Source organism: Choloepus didactylus, chromosome 2 (assembly GCF_015220235.1).
Source record: "Choloepus didactylus isolate mChoDid1 chromosome 2, mChoDid1.pri, whole genome shotgun sequence".
NCBI lineage: Eukaryota > Metazoa > Chordata > Mammalia > Pilosa > Megalonychidae > Choloepus > Choloepus didactylus.
The window spans coordinates 102324081-102330080 of record NC_051308.1 but is presented as its reverse complement, the minus strand read 5'-3'; the positions used below and the strand labels follow the sequence as shown (position 1 = coordinate 102330080).

The window sequence follows — 6000 nt, the reverse complement described above, 5'->3', positions numbered from 1 at the left end:
ATCATTAAGATAGCAGTGATTTTGTTCTTCTCAGTTATCATGAAAACTTTTAAGAAAAATGTTCCTTATGTTATCAGGGATCCAAACAACCAAAGGTATTCCAGATGATGATATCTAGAACCCAGAACGGTACCCGATATCAATAAATATCGATAACTAAAATTCTGTTAGCGTTTACTGTTTTACATATTTTACCGGTACTGATTGATTTAATTTTCATCACCCTAAGGCACTGTCATTATTTTTTGTATTTTACAGATGAGATAACTGATGTACAAGAGTTAACTTGCTCAGGATCACCTGCTTTTAACCACTACACTATATAAATCTTTCCAAGGAAGGAATGAAGTTCTGGGACCATGAAAGATGGCAAATATTCAATCTCCTGAATGTTAAGTCTACCAGCATTACTTATCAGTTGTAAATTTTTCTGGTTGTTACTTATGTGGTGACTGATTTTGCAACTGATAAAGGAAATAAAAAGGCCCTTGCCCTCAAGAAGATAGAAGAGAGGACCTGAATGCTTGAATTTCTTTAAGATAGGTGTTATGTAAAATCTAGGTGTTTGGATTTCTTGCAAAACTGTGCAAAGAAAAGTGCAATGAAACTTTACAAATAAACACAGTTTATAATCTTCATGTGCCACCCACACAAGGTTATATAACAGGATTGATATTATGTAATAGGCACCCATAAACACTGGTCTTGCAATGGCCTCGGAGGTCATCCAGTCTGACCACCGTTTTCGTGCCGAATACTGAGAGCCAGCAAGGTCCTGAAGGCACACAATGCTGTCCTGGGTTCACTTTGACTGGAGGACTTTTCAGGTTACCTAATACCTTTGCTTGCAATTCTCTCTCTCCAATCGCCCCTCTTCGTGCCAAAGCAAACTAGCCGGGCTTCAGCTCCTGGGGTCCTAAAATCTAACCAAACAGACATTCTGAGCACCGCCAGGCGTCTGGAGAACTCCGAATGAAATAACTAGCTCCAGGTCAGAGGGCGCGTCAGGCCCGCCCTAGAGGATTTTCCGCAGAGAAATCCGGGACTTTTTCCTTACTAACAGCGGGGGCGGTCGGAAATGTGCCACCTCTGTGACACAACTCCCCGCAGAACTCCGAGGTCCGCTTCTGAGAAGGGTGTGCGCCCCGAGCCGCTGGTTTTAGGGGACGACGCATAGTCGCGCGCTCACTCCTCACGGTACAACTTGGTGACGTCAGGGCTCTGAAGACTAGGCCCGGCATCTGCTTAGCGGAGGCTCAAGCCTCCACCCGCCTAGCGAACGTAATCGTCTTCTCCATTCCCCCGCCCCGACTGCGCTGGAGAGGCGGGGCCACCTGCTAACAGGGCGCCCATCTCCATCCCCATTGGGCCAGAGAATGAGTGACGCGCAGAGGCCCCGCCCCCGGCCTTCAGCGTCCCTTCAGCGCCCGCCTCGTCGCCGCTACTCCCGGCGCTGACGTGTCGCGGGCGGGCGGTAGCGGCCCCTCCCCGCGCCCGCAGCCAGTCAACGCGGCGAGAGAGGGGCGGGGTGGCCGGGGCCGGAGCTGCCCTCGGCCCCAGCTCCCGGCCCGCCCCGCTGCCCCGGCCCCTCGGATGAGGGTATAAATTCGGAGCAGGGGAAGGACGCTGATGAGTGGCCGCGCCGTGGGAACCGGAGCTGGGCGGAGTAGTGGTCGTGCCGTGGGAGGTGAGGGGGCCCCCAGCCCGGTTGCCGCCTACTTCCCCGCAACCCTGGAGGGGACTGCGAGGCCCGGGGTCCGGGTGGCGGGCGGAGTGTCTGGTCCCCCCCCCCCCACACGCTTCCACGGCCACGCGCACAGACGCGGACACGCGTCGCACGTAGGTGCACAGCGCGGACAGCCTGGCACGCGCCGAGGAGCCCGCCTGCATACCCACACCCAACCGTGTGCTCCCCGCAGTCGCACGCCACCCTCGGCGGCCCGGCGGAGTGGGGCCGGCTGAGCGGCCAGCTAGGTGGCGGGGCCGGTGGATGAGAAGAGAGCGGCGAGATGGACAGGCGGCGTTGGGGGAGGAGAAGGTTTGGGGCAGTGCCTGCGGTCTGGGAGGTTGTCACTGCGGTTCGGGTAGGGGTGAGGGGTCTCACCTGGAGGCGGATAGCGGCTTTGAGGTTCTCAAGCCAGGTCCTTATGGAGGGGGTTTCTGGGACACTTAGCCAAGCTGAGGGAGCTTCCAGTGGGGACAGCGATCGTTGGAACTGTCGGGTGGGAGCGAGTTGGGGTGAATTGAATGCATGAGGAAAAGAATTCTGAGGGCGCTGCCTAGGACAGGAGATACGGGTGGGGGTACCTGAGAGTGGGACAAAACCTACTTGCCACTTCTTTGTTTTAACGCTGCTAATGAGACGGGGGTTGACATTTCTGGGTTTCCCCTAGCTTGGCCAAGCAGGAGGACAGGATTGGAGGACTGAGAGCACACATGTGCTGAACATATGGCTTCCTGAAGATTTTATCAAGTTTGGCCTGACACTGGTATTTATTTGTACATGGTTTATGAAATCTGGAATCAGGTGATATGATTATGGTAATACATATATGTCATTATTTAGTGCTTTTAGATTCAGAACTTTTAAGTGAAATTTACCGGGTGTGGACTGAAGGGTTTGTAGGAAACTGGAGGCACTGTCATCTTCTTCACTGTTAGTCAGTTGGCTGACTTACTGGGGCTAAAAAAAGACTTCATAGGCTGTGCTGCCAAGCATTTACAGGATTCAGTGTTCATGGCTTGACCCCAAGACTGTTTTTCAAATGCTTTAAAAGGTTTACTTACCAATTTGGGGGTTGTATATAGGTGCAGAGATAGGGGCAGGAGGGAGACCAGAAATGGAGGGGGAAATTCTAGATTTCTTTAATACTTGTATTAAAATCCTAATAAAGGTGTTTGATAATGGTGGATTGTTATCAGATTTGTCTTTTTTTTTTTTTTTTTTGAGGTGATTGCATTAGACTATGGGTGTATACCAGGTTCTGTCATAATTTCTAGAGCAGATCTTTAACTTTTTCAGACTTTGGTTGTCAAAATAAAAATTCTAGTTGGACTCCCCTATTCCCTGCTGCTCTTATCATTACACATATACATTTCTTACCGGAATTAATGGGGAGCACTTTTGTGACATGGAGGTGGTTATATCTGCTTCAAAATTAACATCATGGATAAATTATTCTTGTCCAAATCTCAAGTATGGTTGTTATCTTGTGAACATTTACACACTATGTAAATGAGCACATGTAAGTTTGTCAACATTTGCTGACTTCTAATGGTCCACAGACTAGGCCTAGATATCAAAGATTAACCTACGTGTTGTCTTACTTGCATGAATCCATTTTTTCAAGCATTTGAAGATAGATGGTTAGCTAAGACTTTTTAGGAAAATTTTGATTTATGTCTTATAATATGCTTTTTAATAGAGCATTCTCTCATTTGAGGGAGTGTGAGAAAGGCTGATTGTATTATCTTTATTGTCAGGATGAAGAAATGTCTGCATAAGGAGGTGAAATGATGTGCACAGGGTCTACTGATGGGGAAGGACCAAGAACTAGGACTATTCTCTTACCTGGTCTTTCCACTTACAACATGCTCCATTAAATCTGTGCAAATACAGTAGTATAAATGAGACCTTAGGAAAGACCCCATTCTTTGGATGAGTTTAATATAAATGTTATCTCTTTTATATATATGATTTTTTCTTTAATTAAAAAATAGTTGCATCTCTCTTGAAACCTGTGTGAATCAATAGAAATGTCTTTTAATACCGTATGGAGTGTTGAAGGCTCAGTCTCCTGTCATTTCTTTTGTATCTGTCTACACTCCCTGAGGGATCTCATTCAGTCAAGAACTTAATATCATATATGCTAATGACCTTGAAAATTTTATCTTAGGCTCCACTATCACTTCTGAACTACAGACTGCTACATTTTGCTGTTTAATCAGCATTTCTACTTGGATGTCTAATAGGCATCTCTAACTTAACACGATCATCACCTCTGATCTAGGCTATTGCAGTGTTTAACTTTTGTCTCTGTTACAGTCTTTTTTTCCATGTAGCAGCAAAATGATCCTTTTAAAACCTAAATCAGACCCAGGTACTCCCCTGGTCCAAATTCTCCAATGGCTTCCTGAACACCGAAGTCCTTTACTCAACCCACAATGTCCTACCTGATCTAGTCTCTGTCCACTTCTCCAGGCTCATTTCTAATTATTCTGTCTTAATCACTCTACTCCAGCTGCACCAACTTTCTTGTTCTTCCCTGGACATGGCAAGCACGTTCCAATCTGGGAATCACTCTACTTTCTGTTTCCTCCACTAGAGTGCTCCTCCCCAAGATTTGTAACTTGTCTTGTCCCCTCTCTTCATTCACGGGTACAGGCATACGTCAGCGATGTTGCAGGTTTGGTTCCCTACCACCACAATAAAGTGAGTCACACAAAGTGTTTGATTTCCTGGTGCATATAAAAGTTATGTTTATACTATACTGTAGTCTATTAAGTGTGAAATAGCATTATATCTTAAAAAGCAATGTACATATCTTAATTTAAAAATACTTTATTGCTAAAAATGCTAACCATCCTCAGTGTTGATGACTGCTGACAGATCAGGTTGGTGGTTGCTGACAGATGAGGGTGGTCGTTGCAGGGGTGGCTGTGGCAGTTTATTAAAATAAGACCGCAATGAAGTTTGCCACATTGATTGTCTCCTTGTTTCACAAAAGATTTTTCTGTAGCATGCAACATTGTTTGTTAGCTTTTACCCACAGTAGAACTTCTTTCAGTATTGGAGTCAGTCTCAAACTCTGTTGCTGCCTTATCAACTCAGTTTATGTAATATTCTAAATCCTTACAAAATCTTCAGAAAGAGTAGATTTCATTTCAAGAAACTACATCTTTACTCATCCAAAAGAAGCAACTACTCATCCTTTGAGATTGCAGCAATTCAGTCTCATCTTCAGGCTCCACTTCTAATTCTAGTTCTCTTGCTATTTCTACCACATCTTCAGTTACTTTCTTCACTAAAGTCTTGAACCCCTTAAAGTCATCCATGAGGATTGGAATCAACTTCTGCCTGTTAATGTCAACATTTTGACCTCCTCTCATAAATCATGAATGTTCTTAATGGCATCTAGAAGGGTGAATCCTTTCCAGTAGGTTTTTAATTGACTTTGCCCAGGTCCAACAGAGTAGCTGTCTAAAGCAGCTATAACCTTAAGAAGTGTATTTCTTAAATAATAAGACTTGAAAGTTGAATTAACTCCTTGATCCTGGGTTGCAGAATGGCCATTGTGTTAGTAGACATGAAAACAACATTAATCTCTTTGTACGTCTCCATCAGAGCTCTTGGGCAACCAGATGCATTGTCAAAGAGCAGTGATATTTTGAAAGGAATTTTTTTTGTTCCTGAGCAGTAGATGTCAACAGTAGGCTTAAAATATTCAGTAAAACATGTTGTAAACAGTTGTGCTGCCATCCAGGCTTTGTTGTTCCATTTATAGAGCACAGGCAGAGTAGATTTAGCCTACTTCTTAAGGGCCCTAGGATTTTTTGAATGGTAAATGAGCATGGGCTTCAACTTAAAGTCACCCGCTGCATTAGTTCCTAATAAGAGACTGTTCTTTGGAGCTTTGAAGCCAGGCATTGACTTCTCTCTAGCTATGAAAGTTGGAGAGGGCATCTTCTTCCAATATAAAGCTATTTTGTCTGCATTGAAAATCTGTTCCTTAGTGCAGCTACCTTCATCAATTATCTTATCTAGATCTAGATAATTTGCTGCAGCTTCTACTCAGAACTTGCTGCTTCACCTTGCACTTTTATGTTATGGAAATTGCTTCTTTCCTTAAACTTCATGAACCAACCTCTGCTAGCTTCAGAATTTTCTTTTGTAGCTTCCTCACCTCTCTCATCCTTCATAGAATTAAAGAGAGTTAGGACCTTGCTCTGGATTAGGCTTTGGCTTAAGGGTGTGTTGTGGCTGGTTTGATCTTCTATCCA

The 6000-nt window shown here is 44.8% G+C and overlaps 1 protein-coding gene across 3 annotated transcripts in view; it reads left to right on the top strand.

Moving 5' to 3' along the window:
* The first annotated feature begins 1500 nt into the window (after positions 1-1500).
* UAP1 (UDP-N-acetylglucosamine pyrophosphorylase 1) overlaps positions 1501-6000 on the top strand; it is a 40712-nt gene continuing 36212 nt past the window's right edge. For 2 of the 3 annotated variants that reach the window (XM_037825474.1, XM_037825473.1), the window contains exon 1: positions 1501-1687. The gene's annotated coding sequence lies outside the window, so the exon portion shown is untranslated. The remainder of the gene's footprint in view (positions 1688-6000) is intronic. The other variant, XM_037825475.1, reaches the window with a different exon arrangement.